Genomic DNA, 14,976 nt, shown 5'->3' on the forward strand with positions numbered 1-14,976 from the left:
CCGGGGGGGGGGGGAAGGGAAATCTTTGTATTTGATTTGGAGATGCTAATAAATCCTTAATTCTGCATTTTTTTTTTCCATTGCAGTACATTTCTTGAGTAAGTTTTCTTGCTTAGGGCTTAGGACTTTTATTTTTAGTTTTGGTACCGGAGATGGAACTCGGGACCTTAAGCTTGCGAGGCAGACGGCGGAACCACTGAGCTAAATCCCTGGCCTAGGAATTATTTTTAAGAGACAATTTGCTCATTTTTTCCACTGCTGGGAGAAACACTAGTTTACTTTTTAAATAGCATTTTGTTGGTAGTATTTTAGTACATTTAATTTCCTAGAAAGTAATATTTTTCATTCATATTGGTATGCATTTGTGTACTCGCAAGCACCTCATGCTCCTCTTAAATCCTACCTTGACTTAGGTCTTCGTTCCCTTACGTAGCTGGTGTTGAACTGACATTGGTTGTCGATGAAACACACCTTCCTGGGTACCAAGAAGTCCAGGTGGGTTGGCAGCAACAGCTCAGATGTTGACTCCGACTCTGGGCCAAGGCACACAACGCGCGTCCAGTCACCAGCCTGCCGCAGCTGCTTTACCACAGCTCCTGTCGCGCACGCGCGGCTCGCGCGAGGCCCCTGCCGCGCAGGCGCAGCTCTCCTCTCTCTCGCTCGCGCGCGCACACTTCCGCGACGGTGGTGGTGGTGGTGGTGGAATCCTGGCAAGCTGGGCGCTGTGCAATTCCGCTGAAGCCTGGGGCGAGAGGTGTCCACCAGGCGTGGTACGTTTATTTTTATTTTTGGGGCTGAGGAGAACCCCTGCGGGCTGTTTGGGAAGCGCGGTGGAGAAATGTCAGGGAAGATTATGAGCTCCCTTGAGGGTGGATTTTGCCTCTAAAGTGGAGCACCTGCCTCGTGGGCTCGCCCTGGCATCAGTGATGAACAGTGCCTGACGGAGGTGGCTGCTGCTGGGCCCGAAACACCTCCGCTGCTTCCAGGATCATACAGCCTTGCCCCGAGGCCAGCATAGCCCACTCGGGGAGGAAATTTGTGGACCCAAGTTGGAAGCTGGAGGGCAAACAAACCAGAAGAAACTTGAGGCTTCTTTCCTCGAAATAATTAGCCTTTCCAGTTTACCAGCCAGCACTGCGCCTCCACCACATTTGGCAGAAATAATTTTCAGTGTAAAGAAATTATTTGAAGGATTGAATTTTATCATTTTTCTTGGGTTTCTAGGTATCTTCAGAGCCCTTGGGACAGGCAGCATAACTGTTCCTGTCTCAGCCTCCTAAGTGCTGGGATTATTATAGATGTGCACCACCATGCCTGGCTATGTAACAAGTTTTGAAGCCGGGGAGTGTGACTTCTCTGATTTTTTCCTCCAGACTCTCTTTAGTATCTCTTGTAATTGATATGCATCTGATGGCCATTGTGTCCACTTTTTCCCAAAGGATACTGGACTTTTTCTTGCTTGTTTTTTTGAGACAGGTTCTCACTATGTAGTCCAGGCTCACCTTTGAACTCATAATTAAGGGATACTGGATTTTGATAGAACCTTTTGAGAAATATTGCTTTCTTAAGCATTTTAGTATCAATTAACAAGGAGTATCTTTCCACTTATTTTGGTCTTTAATTTATTTCAACAGAATTTTGTAATTTTCAGTATACAAGTCTTGGGCGTCCTTGGTTAATTCTATTCTTTTTTTTGGTACCGGGAACTGATTTTGGGACCTTGCACTATGGAACCACTGAGCTAAACCCCCAGCCTTTAATTCTATTCTTAAGCATTTTGTCCTTTTTGATACTGTTCTAAGTATAATTGTTTTTTCAATATACATTTTGGATTGTTTTAGGTATAGGAAAATAATTTTGTATCCTACAATTTTACTGAATTATCTTTATTAGGTTTTTTATAGATTAAGATTTTCTGTTTATAAGTTGTCATCTACAAGTAAAGATTTGCTGCTTATCAAAGGTGGGAGTTTAGGGCTCCTCAGGTCTTTTCGGAATGTATACCTTATCCTGAATGTGTATGCCATCATCTAGAGTCCCAGGAGTATGTGTCTCACCCTAAATATGCATACTATCATTTAGATTCTCAGGAACATATGGAAGCTTTTCAAACCTCAGTATATTTTGCTTCCCAGCTTTTCCACCCAGGCTTATTTTTGCGTATGTTTTTTTGCCCTACCTGATATCCCTTACACCCAGTAGCAGCACCTTATTCATTTGCCCATAGGTGTTTTCAATAGGTGACCTTCACTTACTCATTTCTCTGCCTGTGAGGGTTCCATTCATTCTGAGTTAGTCTTTTGGTTGCCACCAGACAGATGAAAACAGATGTAACTCCAAATATTTGAGAAGCAGCTTCATTTTTATTTATTTAGAGATAGGGTCTTTACAGTAAGTAAATAAGACTATCAGGACTGTAATTAGGACAACTGAATTGAGGGGGTGGGCAACTCAGTGCTCCCAGTGCTAAAGCAAGAAAAATGTTTCTGTGGAGAGTCTGGCCCTGGGAATTCCTTGCTCTGCATTTTCCTTGATGAAGTCTGTCACCAGTGACATTTTGCTGTTTTAGATTTCTTGACCTGCCTGTAGCATTTAACACTGTTGCCAGTTTTCTTCTGCAGTGCCTCTGTTGCTGCTTCCTATGGCACCATACATCCTTCTCTTCTGCCTCTCTAGTGAGGTCTCATTCATGCGATCTTTTAATCCACTTGGCAGGTAAGGTTGGACCTTTCAGTTTTATTCTGTGTATTGGTTTTAGATTTGAGAGCATTTTGAATTTTGGATTTCTAGCTCAGTGATCCTCAACCAGTTAAGTTTATGAAAATATTGTAAAATCCCCAAAACAGAAATCTGCAATACTTCTGGCCTTTACTTTTCATATTAAGAATAATGAACCTGCACTAAGTGCAGCAAATTATTAAAAATTTGCCAACAAAAATGGATCATCTTATAATTCTGGAAATCAGAAATCCAAAATAAGTCTTATGGTGATAAAATCAAGGTGAATGGCAGGACTGATATAAGCTTTCTTGTTTTTTAAGTTTGTGGCCCCTTCTTCCATTTTCAAAGCACGCAACCAGTCTCTGCCTCCACCTTTATGTCACCTTGTCTTCCATAGTAAGATGTCTGCCTGCCTTCTCCTTGTAGAGATGCTTATGATTATGTTTTGGATAGTCTAGGATAATCTCTCCTTTTTAATATTCTTAATCACACCTGCAAAGTCCCTTGTACCACGTACAATACTAGTCACAGGTTCTATACACTAAGACATGGATATTTTGGGGGCCACTTTTCAGTCCCTCACAGATATTTTCCTCTTTGACTCGCTGTTCTATTCTGTATGCACTCATGCACTGACTTCTTATTTTTGTAAACAACAGAGATGTAGATGTATATCATGGAAGACTACGTATTTCTACTTATATGCCATTTAGAATTATATAGGCTGTCTCATGTTACATATGTTACTATAGCTTTTTAAAAATGTTTTATTGCACTAAAATAAGGCCAAGTTGCTTGTTTATTCTTTTAAGGAACACAGTTCTTTTGTGAGACCATACCACATTTTATACTTTTTTTTCCACTGTAAGGCATTTCCATTCCATTTTTATGTATACTTCAGTAAAGATGCATTTGTCTAGAGTATACATAGATATTTAGTAATGTTGGATCATAAAGTATAAGGATTACCAGAGTTACTTGGTACTGCCAAATTGTGTATCAGGTGTCCATGCCAGTCTCACTAGCTGTTATTCAATAATACAACTTTCTTTATCTCCTTGCTAGGAATTGATAAGTCAAATTTTAAAATTAGAGCTAGCCTGGTGAATAAAGAAAACTTAATTGTTTTGATTTATATTTGTCTGACTATAAGGTTGGACCTTTCAGTTTTATTCTGTGAAATGTCTGTTTATACACTGTGCATACTCTTGTATTGATTTTGTTCCTTGTTATTAATTTATAAATACCCATTATGAGTTTTACATAGTGTTATTTCTGTTGCAGCTATTTCTCAAGGTCTGTCTTGTCTTTTGATTTTAGGGTATCATTGGTCATACAAATGTTTTATAAATTTTGATGTAATCAGGTTTGTGAATGATGCTTCATGCTTTTGGCTTAGGTGCCCCCCCCACTGTAAAAATCACTATTATGGATAATTTCATTAAGTTAAATAATTGATCCATTTCCAGAATCATGAATTATTCTTCATTGTACTGCATACGTGATCTGTTTTGTGGGTATGATGATGAATCCATTTCATTCACCTTGCTCACAGTACCCCCTTTACCTAGAGAAAGATTTATAAGTAGACTTCAGTCCTTTTTGACTGACCATCGGGGTTTTAGTAGCTTCTTTGTTTCCTGCTACAAGATATCCTAGCTTCATTGCATACATTTCCTGCTCCTTGACCTAGAATCAGCTCTTTGTCCTAGAAGCCCTGTTTTTTTTAAATGGAAATGAAGCTATAATCTGGGCTCTGGGGATGCTTAGTGCTATGGAGGTTGTCATTATTTAAGAAACTTCTAATGCACACAGCTGGTAAATACATATTCTTTAGCAGGAAAAATGTGCCATGAGTTCATAATGACATTTCTAATTTTAACTTGGCATTATAAAGTTTTACTTTACTTCAAATTTATATTTTTTTCTTGAAAATTCATAATCCAGACTAATTTGATTATATATTTTATCTTACAGAATATACTGTACCAAAAAAATGAGTAATACCATATTCTTGTTAAAGAAATACTGTGTTTTTTCAACTTTAATTGAGTTTATTGGTACATTTTAGGGATACAGTACAGTTACATTCATTGTTGGGCTTGTACCTCTATTTCCATCTATTCTTTATCTCACATTTTTTTCTTTTCCCTTATTACCCTTCCCCTATCCATCCCACCTTCCCTACACCTTTAGCCCCTTTCTTCCCATTTCACAATGTCAGTATTCTTATTACGATCTTATGTATTATTGCAGTTTATTCACACCAGAGAAACTATTTGGTATTTACACATGTGTGACTTATTTATTTAACTTAGGAGTATATCTTCAATATGTATCCATTTTCCTATGAATGAATCTAATTTCTCATTCTTTATGGCTGAGTAATATTCCATTTTATAGAAAAACCATATCTTCTTTATCCAGTTTCCAACTGATGGGCAAATGGGCTGTTTCCAAGTTTTAGCTATTACAAACTGTGCCGCTATAAACATGGGTGTGCATACTTCTCTGTAATATGATTCTTTTAGTTCTTTTGGAAAGATACCCAGCAGAGGATGACCAACTTGGTCAGGATGTATGATCTTGTTGATAATCCTCTGTATTTTGTTTGCTAGTATCTTATTAAGGATTTTTACATCTATATTCATTAAGGACATTGGCATGTAGTTGTCTTTTTTAGTTGTGTCTTTCCCTGGTTTGGGAATCAAATTGATACTTGCTTCCAGGAATGAATTTGCAAGTATAGCTTCCCTTTAAATTTCATTGAAAAGTTTGAAGAGTAATGGCAGTAGTTCTTCTCTAAATGTCTTGTAAAATTCAGCAGTGAATCCATCAGGGTTTGGGCTTTTCTTTTTTGGCAAATTTTTAATTACATTTTCAATTTCACTGACTGTAATTGGGGTGTTTAAAATGTTTTTATCTTCTTTGTTCAACTTTGATAATTCATAAGTATCTAAAAATCTGTCCATTCTGTGTTTTCCATTTTATTGGAGTACAGGTTCTCAAAGTAGATATTAATGATCCTCTGGATTTCTTTTGGATCTGTTGTGACTTTGCCTTTTCATTCCTGATTGCATGGATCTGAGCCTTTTCTTTCCTTTTTTTGATAAGATTAGCTAAGGGTTTGTTGATTTTATTTATTCTTTCAAAAAACCAGCTCTTTGTTTCATTTATTTTTTGTATCATTTTCTTAGTTTCCATTGCATTGATTTCTGCTGTAATCTTTCTAATTTCCTCTCTTGTTCGAGCTTTGGGTTTTTCTTGCTCTTGTTTTTCCAGGAGTCTAAGAGTCATCATTAGGTTGTTTATTTGAGCCCTCTCTGTTTTCCTAGTGTGGGCATTCAGTGTTATGAATTTTCCACATAGAACTGCTTTCATTGTGTCCCATAGATTCCTGTATGTTGTATTGGCATTTTCATTTATTTGTAAAAACTGTCTAATTTCTTCTTTAATTTCCTCTGTAATCCATTGATTGTTTAGGAGAGTGTTGTTCAGTTTCCATGTGCTTTTGAAGTTTCCATAATTTCTTGTGCTATTGATCTCCAGCTCGATTGCACTATGATCTGATAATATACAGGGGATGACTTCAACTGTTTTGCATTTATTTAGACCTGTTCTGTGAGCCAATGTGTGGTCTATCTTGGAGACTGATCCATGTGCAGCTGAAAAGAATGTATATTCTGATTTTTGGGGTGGAATCTATTAAGATTAAGTATATTAAGTCCATGTGTTCCAAAGCTTGGTTCAGTTCTATTATTTCATTGTTGATTTTTTGCCTAGATGATCTGTCAGTTTGTGATAATGGGGTATTTAAATCCCTCACTAAAATTGTATTAGTGCTTATTTGGTTTTTCATGTTACTTAATATTTGTTTTATATAGTTGGGGGCATTTATATTTGGTACATATATGTTTCTGATTGTCATCTCTTCCTCTTGAATTATTCCTTTTACAAGGATGTAGTGGCCTTCTTTGTCTTTCTTAATAAGTTTTGGTTTGAAATTTACTTTTTCTGCAAATAAGATTGCTACCCCTGCTTTTTTCTGGGCTCCTGATGTGTGGAGAATTGTTTTCCATCCTTTCACTTTCAGTCGATGGGCTTCCTTTTGCACTAGGTGTGTTTCTTGTATACAACATATTGTTGGATTTTTGCTTCTTAATCCATTCTGCCAGTCTATTTCTCTTGATTGGTGAGTTGAGGCCATTGACATTGATGGTTATAACTGATATGTTCTGACTTATTATTGTCATGTTATTGTCCTTTTGTTGACTCTTTACTTTTCCTCCACTCTCCTTTTAGTTTCTTGCCTTGCCTATTTGATTTGGTCTGTTGGGCCTCATGGTATTGTGACCTTCATTGTCCTTTTCTAGGATACTGTTTAGAGTTCTTTGTAGTGCTGGTTTGGTGTTCATAAAGTTTCTCAGGTGTTCTTTGTTGTGGAAATATCTTATTTCCCCACGTATTTTGAAAGAGAGTTTTGCAGGATAAATCAGTCTAGGTTGGAGGTTGTTTTGTTTTAGGACTTGAAATACCTCACTCCAGGCTCTCCTTGTGTTGAAAAGTCTGCTGTGATTCTAATGGGCTTTCCTTTGCATGTGATTTGTTTCTTTTCTCTTACTGCTTGTAGTGTTTTTTTCTTCTGTTGGATTTCTGGGATCATGATTATTATATGTCTAGGTGTAGATTTTTTTCTGTTTGTGGCTAGTTGGAGTTCTATATGCCTCATTTATCTGTATGTCTAATTCTTCCCTTCTGTTTGGCAAGTTTTCTGTAATTACTTCTGTGAAGAGCTTTTTTAAAGTCATTTGTGTTTTCTCCTGCTATTTCATGGATTCCTATCAGTCTTATGTTATTTTTCTTTCCATTGTCTAGAAGTTGTTGGATCGATTTCTCATGATCCCTTACTGTTTTTGAGAGACCTCTTTTTTCACGGTCACTGAGTGCGATCCTATCTTCTATGTCTGAAATTCTATCTTCACAATCTTTTATTTTGTTGTGTACACTTTCAATAGAGTTTTTAATCTCCTGGATATCTGTTTGAATCTGTTTTGTGGATTCCATTTCTTTCCTCCTTTGGGCATTCATTGTTTCCATTTCTTTCTTATGCTGAGTCTTCATGGCTTCTCTCATGGTCTTGAGCTCATCTATTTTTTTGTTAGTTTCTGTTCTAGAGTCTAGAATCATGACTTCCATTTTGCTCATCTCTATGGTTAACTGGGAAATTATTTCTGATTTGAATTTTTCTAGAGCCTGATTGATCTGTTTTGTTACCTCTTGTGCTATGGGTCCAGGGTGTCCTGCTGGTTCACCATCAGACTTTTCATCTTCATTTGCCCTACCATTTGCCATTGGTAAACTGGAAGTCTGTCTTTGTGTCTTGCTTAAGTGTTTTCTCATTTTTATTTTTGTTGTTGGGTTGTCCTTGGTTTAATTTCTGGGTTATTACTTAAATCTTCCTGATATAGTTGCGTTTTAGCTTTTGAGTCGCTAATGATTCATAGACATCCTCATTTTCATAATATCAGAGAAAACAACTCATTAAATCAATCATAATCCTTAATCTGAGTTGATACATTCAGCACCCCAATAGGGTGCTTGCAAATTGACCACTTGTGGTAGTCATTAATCTATCACCTTTAAACCACGTGAATTAAATTAATATCGAGAAGCAGACCAAAATATGTTTGCAGTGAATATGCTTTTCAATATAGCATCTTTACCATTTAGGATGGGGGGATTAGACTGAGTTAGGATGAGAGGAGTATATAAGTGAAAGAATTGGAGAAGGTTTGAAGTGAAGCCAGAGGATGCAGAATGACCATATTATCTTTATGAAACTATTAACTTCAAAGGGGATAGACAGAGTGCAGGAATAAGGACAAGAATATATCCCCTTAACAGTAACAGGGGCTCGCCTTCCCTTGAAGCTACGGAGCCATGAGTGAGGTAAAATGACAGGAGAAAAGAACATAAAGAAAAAAAGAAAAAATAATAAAAGAAGAAGTCTTAGGGTAGGAGCAGGAATAAAAAGGGAGATGAGGGGTAATATGGTGGAGCAAGAGACTGAATTAGAGAGAGAGGACAGAAAAAAAGAGAAATTTTAGGGTGGAACGAGGAAAAGAAGAAAAAAAAAAGAATTTGAAGGGCCTCTTTCAGACTATGTCTCTGTTGTCATATTATACCATGTGTATAGCCATGTGTAGAACTGGATCCCCTGATCTTAGCTAGCCAATGGCAGTTCCCCGCAACTCTGACTAACCTCAGTCCACAAGGCCTAAATTGAATTTCCCAACCCACAGGGTTGAACCCCACTCAGTTCTATTACAGGTTTCCCCTGCCCTTTCTTTAAAGATATTCAAAATTGTGAGCTCAGAAAAATAGCCTTCATGATCACCTATGCCTCTGCAGAGTGGGTCCAACGACTGGCCCAATCAGGAGGTTTGAGAACGGGGGAGGGGAGAAGCAGGTTGTGGGGGTATTTCAAGGGCGCCCACACGGCTACCTTCCTTTCTGGATTTGGTGGTGCATAGTGAGGGAGGTTGTAGACCTGCTGGGTGGGCCCAGGCAGGCAGCTGGAGAGACCTCTTCCGGGGTCCTTGCTTCCTTATTGGATCTGGTGGCGCGCAGTCGGGGAGGTCAAGAATTACTGTTTTTGAAACCAGTTTAAGATTTCCTTTTGTGGGGGTGAAGGGAGTGGAGGGGTATGGGGAAAAAATGAGAACCAAGACCTGTCATGTAAAGGTACAAGATCCCAATGATGAATGTAACTGTACTATATACCTTAAAAAAAAAAAAAAAAAAAAAAAAAAAAAAAAAAAAAAAAAGATTTCCTTTTGTGCCCGGGCATGGTAGCACATGCCTGTAATCTGAGGCCAGTCTGAGCTACATAGTGAGTTCAAGGCCAGCCTGAACTAATAGTGAGACACTGTCTCAAAACACTTACAAAAAAAGATTTCCTTTGTCATTAGACTATATTCCTATTAGGCTATAAGATCAAATTCATGCTTTAAACATACAAAGGTAATAATTCTCCTCTGAGTAGAATGACATCAGCTTGAGACACAGATTTCTTTAATTTGCTACTTGTTTTTAGAGTTTTGTTTTCATTTTGATAATTGTTTTTTATAATTATGAAAAATATTTAAAGGTTTATAAAGATGAATCTATAAGGCAGATACTCAGGTTTCTCTAGTTCTGTCCCCTCTGAGCCTGTTCCTTGTTTCTTGCCCTTTTTGGGGGATTTTTTTTGTTTTATGATTTATCTTTTTAATTTATCTGTTATTTATTTATTTGTGGTACTGGTTATTTTCAGACGGGGTCTTATTATGTCACTAAATGTCCAAGAAGGACTCATATTTGTGATCCTTCCTTGTCATTACACCCTAATAAATATAGTAGAATGACTATTTACTATTTACCTAGCATTTATATTGCATTAAGTATTATAGGCAATGCAGGCATTGGAATACGTGGGATGGTATGCATAGGTTTTATCAAATTCTGTGCCATTTTATATAAGGGAATTGAGCATCTGCCAGTTTGGGTGTCTGCAGAGAATCCTGGAATGAATCTCCCATGAATACAAAGGGATGACTTTATTTTTAGGAACTCTTTGTATAGGGATGTTAGCCCTTTATTAAATGAGTTGCAAATTCTTATTCCCAGTTATTTTTATTTTGATTGTTTATTTTTAATTTATTTAACTGTGCATAATTTAAAACTTTTTTGTATTATATAGTCAGATTTGTCAACATTTTCTTTTCATGCATCTAAATTTTTAGTTGTGGTTAGGAAAGCACTACTCGTAAGTAATGGATAATTCAACAATTTTTTTCTGGTTCTTATATAGTCTCTTTTTTGTATTTAATATTGATCCACTTGGAATTTTGTTTTGGGATTCAATCCAGGACCTTTACACTCAGCTACATCCCCAGCCTTTTCTACTTTTTGAATTTTAAGACACAGTGTCACTAAATTGCTAAATTGTCCAGGCTGAGCTCTAACTTGTGACCTTCCTGCCTCAGTCCCCAGAATGTTGGCATTATAGACATACACACATGCCTAGCCACTTGGAGTTTTTTTCATGTGGTGGAAATGGATCTTGTTATATCTTTTTTTGGCTATCTATTCAGTTATCCTTCCATCTTTTAATGAAAAAATATTTTCCCTACTTATGACACTGCCTTTATCATTTAATAAATTCTAGAGGTATTTGAACCTAATTTTATAATTCCTATTCATATTTCCATTTATGTGTCTACATGACACTAATGATAGTATAATATATTTATACTAAAATATAATATTATATATTAATAATATATTTAATATAATATATAATATATTTAATATAGTATAATATATTTATATCTGATAGGTTAGCTCTCCTCATTGCTCTCTTTCCAGGTTTTTTTGGCCTTTATGATTTGCTTATTCCAAGGGCTGGGGGATTTAGCTTAGTGGTGCCACCTGCCTCACAAGCACAAGGTCCTGAGTTCAATCCCCTGTACCAAAAGAAAACAAACAAACCAAAAACCAAAAACAAACAAAAAAACCCTATCACTGCTGATTTACTTATTCCTACAGTTAAAATATATAGCCAACTTGTCTTATTCCTGTATAAATATTTGATAGTAGATTAATTTATTATAATCTAAAATGTTTTTGATCAGGAGTTTTCCTATCCAGGAACATGGGCTAACTTTCAGTTTGTTTAATGTAATTTTAGGAGTGACCTGATAATTTTCTTTATATAGCTTTTCTTCTTGTGATAATCTCATGCCAAACTTTATATTTTGTCAAGTTAAAAAAAATACAGTAAATACCCACTGATCTAGGTTTAACAGTTGAAACAGTCCCTCACAGATTCACTCCCCCATCTCCATTTCCCCTCAGTAATCTTATTTGTCTTCTGTAGCTTTGTTGGATCCAAGAGCTGGTCAAGGATCATGCCTATTTTTTCATAATTATAGGCTAAATATGTCCTGGTGAAGAGTCTTGTTGTATACTTTTTCTTGAATGTATTTGTACTTAAAAAACTTCTGAGGGGGCCGGGGATTTAGCTCAGTGGTTTGGTGGCCTGCCTTGCAAGGGCAAGGACCCAAGTTCAATCACCGGTACCAAAAAACAAAAAACAAAAAAAAACTTCTGAGGTTCTTTAAATATTCCTGTACCCTTCCTACACTTCAGAGCAGTTACATCAGAAACTGAGTGAAAACCAAGGAATTTGCAGCCATGCTTAGATGTACTGATGTAGAATAGATCCCTATTGGTAGATCCCTATTTGATAGATTTATCTTTCTTCACTGTTAGATTGAGATTATACATTCTTATTATGCTGATTTATTATATTCTTCTTAAAAAGTCTATTTTTATCATAATTGGAAATTGTATCAAATATCTTCATTTGAGAAGTAGACACCCACTTCCTTTGTAAGCTAATAATCTGTAGGGTGAAGCTGAGACTGTGACTACCTTTACCAGTAGCCTTACTCTTGTTGACTATTTCAATTGATTTTCTTTTGACATATTTATTGTACATGTCAATATCTCTTTTGTGAAACAAAATTATCTCCATTTTTCTATCATATTTTGTTCTTACTGATTTTAGAAGTATTTTTTATACTCTGAGTATAATTTTTTTAAAAGTTTAGTGTGTTGCCAATATTTTCTACTTTCTGATGACTTTTAAAAATAATATCTTGCGCTGGGGATTTAGCTAGGTGGTTCTGCTGCCTGTCTTGCAAGCACAAGGTCCCAAGTTTGATCCCCAGTACCAAAAAAAAAAAAAAAAAAAGTGCAAGGTCCTGAGTTCAGTCCCCAGAACCAAAAAACAAACAAAATTAATTACAGTAAATGACACATTGCCATTAATACCCCTCAAAATCATCCCTTTTATTCCAAAAACACTTATCTTGTTGTTCTTGTCACTTTCTGAAGCAGTTTTGAGAGTCCTCTTTCCTGGGTGTCTTTACGAGATATGCTCAGCAGTGACTGTTGCTGTCCAGTGCCATTCCATGGAAAGTCAGGCTTGTAAAAACATATTGTGTCCTCAGCCACTTTATTCACTGGGTCTGGTGACATGAGACTTCTGGCTCTTCCCCAAAGTCAAAATGACCATTAAAGGTGAATGTTTTGTATCAATTCAGGATGTCAAGGCAGCCAGGACAGCACGATAACGACACTCAGGAAAGAGGTCTCCAGAACTGCTGCAGAAAGTGGCAAGGACAATGGGATATGTGGGGGGGGCATTTTGAGAGGAGCTTATGGCAATGTGTCTTTTATTATAACACATTTTTTAAAAATGTAAAATGCAGTTTATGTTGATCACACCTTGTATATAGGTACATACATACAGAGGAACTGTCACCCAGGGCTCAGCACAGTCTGAAATTCTAGGCATGGGGTCAGCTGTACACCTCAACCTCAGAACTCTTTCTATTCTCTCTGGACCTGCATCTTACCTCGCCAGACCTCCTGCAGGTGAGATCAGAATAGCACCTCCTCCTGCCACTTCCACTCCACAACACCAGGGCAGGTGGGGGGGGGCGGAGCCTGCCCAAAGCCCTTGGTGAGCCCTAGCTCTTTGAGGTATCTCCATATTGATTTCCATAGTGGTTGCACCAGTCTGCACTCCCACCAACAATGGAGAAGGGTTCCTTTCTCCCCGCAACCTGCCAACATTTGTTATTGAGTGATTTCTTGATAGCAGCCATTCTTTGTGGGGTGAGGTGGAATCTCAGTGTTGTTTTCATCTGCATCTCTAGAATGACTAGTGATGTGGAACATTTTTTCATATATTTACTTGCTGCTTTTACTTCAAGAAATGTATATTCATTTCAGATGCCCATTTTTGAATCTGGTCTTTATATTTGGGGGGGCTGATTGTTTTGAGTTCTTTATATATTCTAGATAATAGTCTTTGTCTGAGGAGCAGCTGGTAAAAATCATTTCCCACATTGTAGGTTGTCTCTTAGTTCTGTTGATGGTTTCTTTTGCAGTGCAGAAGATTTTCAATAAGATGAGATCCCAGTTGTTGATTCTTTCTGCTAGTTCCTGTGCTACTGAGGACTTGTTCATAAAGTCTTTTCCTATGCCAATGTCTTCAAGAGTTCTGCCTAATTTATCTTCTAGCAAGTTTAATGTGTCTGTTTTAATATTTAGATCTTTAATCCACTTGGATTTTAATTTAGTGCATGGTGAAAGATAAGGGTCTAGTTTTAATCTTTGGCAGGTTGAGATCCAGTTTATCCAACACCATTTATTAAAGAGGCTATCTTTTCTCCAGTGGGGATGGTCAGCTCTTTTGTCAAAGATGAAGTAGCTGAGTGCATCTGGAGTTGTTTCTGTATCTTCCAGTCTTTTCCACTGATCCTCAGGTGTGTTTCTTTGCCAGTACCATGCTTTTTTTATCACAGTGGCTTTGTAGTATAGTTTCAGATTGGGAATTGCTATACCCGCTGCCATGTGTCTGTTGCCTAGGATGGCTTTTGCTAGTCTAGGTCTGTTATGGTTCCAAATGAATTTTTGAATTTTTCTTTCTAGTTCTGTGAGTATAATGTTGGAATTTCAATTGTTATTGCATTGAACCTGTATAGCAGTTTTGGTAGTATGGCCATTTTCACTATGTTGATTCTTCCTACCCAGGAGCGGGGGATATCTTTCCATTTTCTTATATCCTCTTTGATCTCTTTTTTCAGTGTGCTGTAGTTTTCAGTGTAGAGGTCTTTTGCTTCTTTTGTTAGATTGATTCCCAGATACTTCATTTTTTTGGGTGCTATGATGAAAGGAATTGTTTCTCTAATTTCTCTCTGAGTGATTCTGTTATTTGTGTAGAAGGAGGCTATTGATTTTTGGGTGTTGACCTTGTATCCAGCTACTCTGCTAAAAGTGTCAATTAAGTCAAGAAGTCTTTTGGTGGAATTTTTTGGGTCTTCAATGTAGAGTATCATATCATCAGCAAATAATGACAATTTAACTTCTTCCTTTCCTATCTTTATTGCTTTAATTTCTTTCTCTTGTCTAATTACTATGACTAATGTTTCCAGAACTATATTGAAGAGGAGTGGTGATAGTAGTCATCCGTGTCTTGTTCCTGATTTTAACATGAAGTTTTTCAGTTTTTGGCCATTTAATATGATGTTGGCTGTTGGTTTTTCATAGATAACCTTTATTAAGTTGAGATATAGATCATCTATTTCAATTTTTTTGTAGAATTTTTGTCATGAATGTGTGTTGAATTTTGTCAAATGC

General features: G+C 36.9%; 1 protein-coding gene across 2 annotated transcripts in view; it reads right to left on the minus strand.

The window, feature by feature from the left end:
• The window catches only part of LOC104863004 (U3 small nucleolar RNA-associated protein 14 homolog A), a 13,343-nt gene extending 12,745 nt beyond the window's left edge, over positions 1–598 (minus strand). For both annotated transcript variants that reach the window (XM_010625255.2, XM_010625254.2), the window contains exon 1: positions 404–598. The gene's annotated coding sequence lies outside the window, so the exon portion shown is untranslated. The remainder of the gene's footprint in view (positions 1–403) is intronic.
• Between the last annotated feature and the right edge of the window lie 14,378 nt (positions 599–14,976).

This window comes from Fukomys damarensis, unplaced genomic scaffold (genome assembly GCF_012274545.1).
Source record: "Fukomys damarensis isolate Sample0158 unplaced genomic scaffold, DMR_v1.0_HiC HiC_scaffold_1, whole genome shotgun sequence".
Lineage (NCBI taxonomy): Eukaryota > Metazoa > Chordata > Mammalia > Rodentia > Bathyergidae > Fukomys > Fukomys damarensis.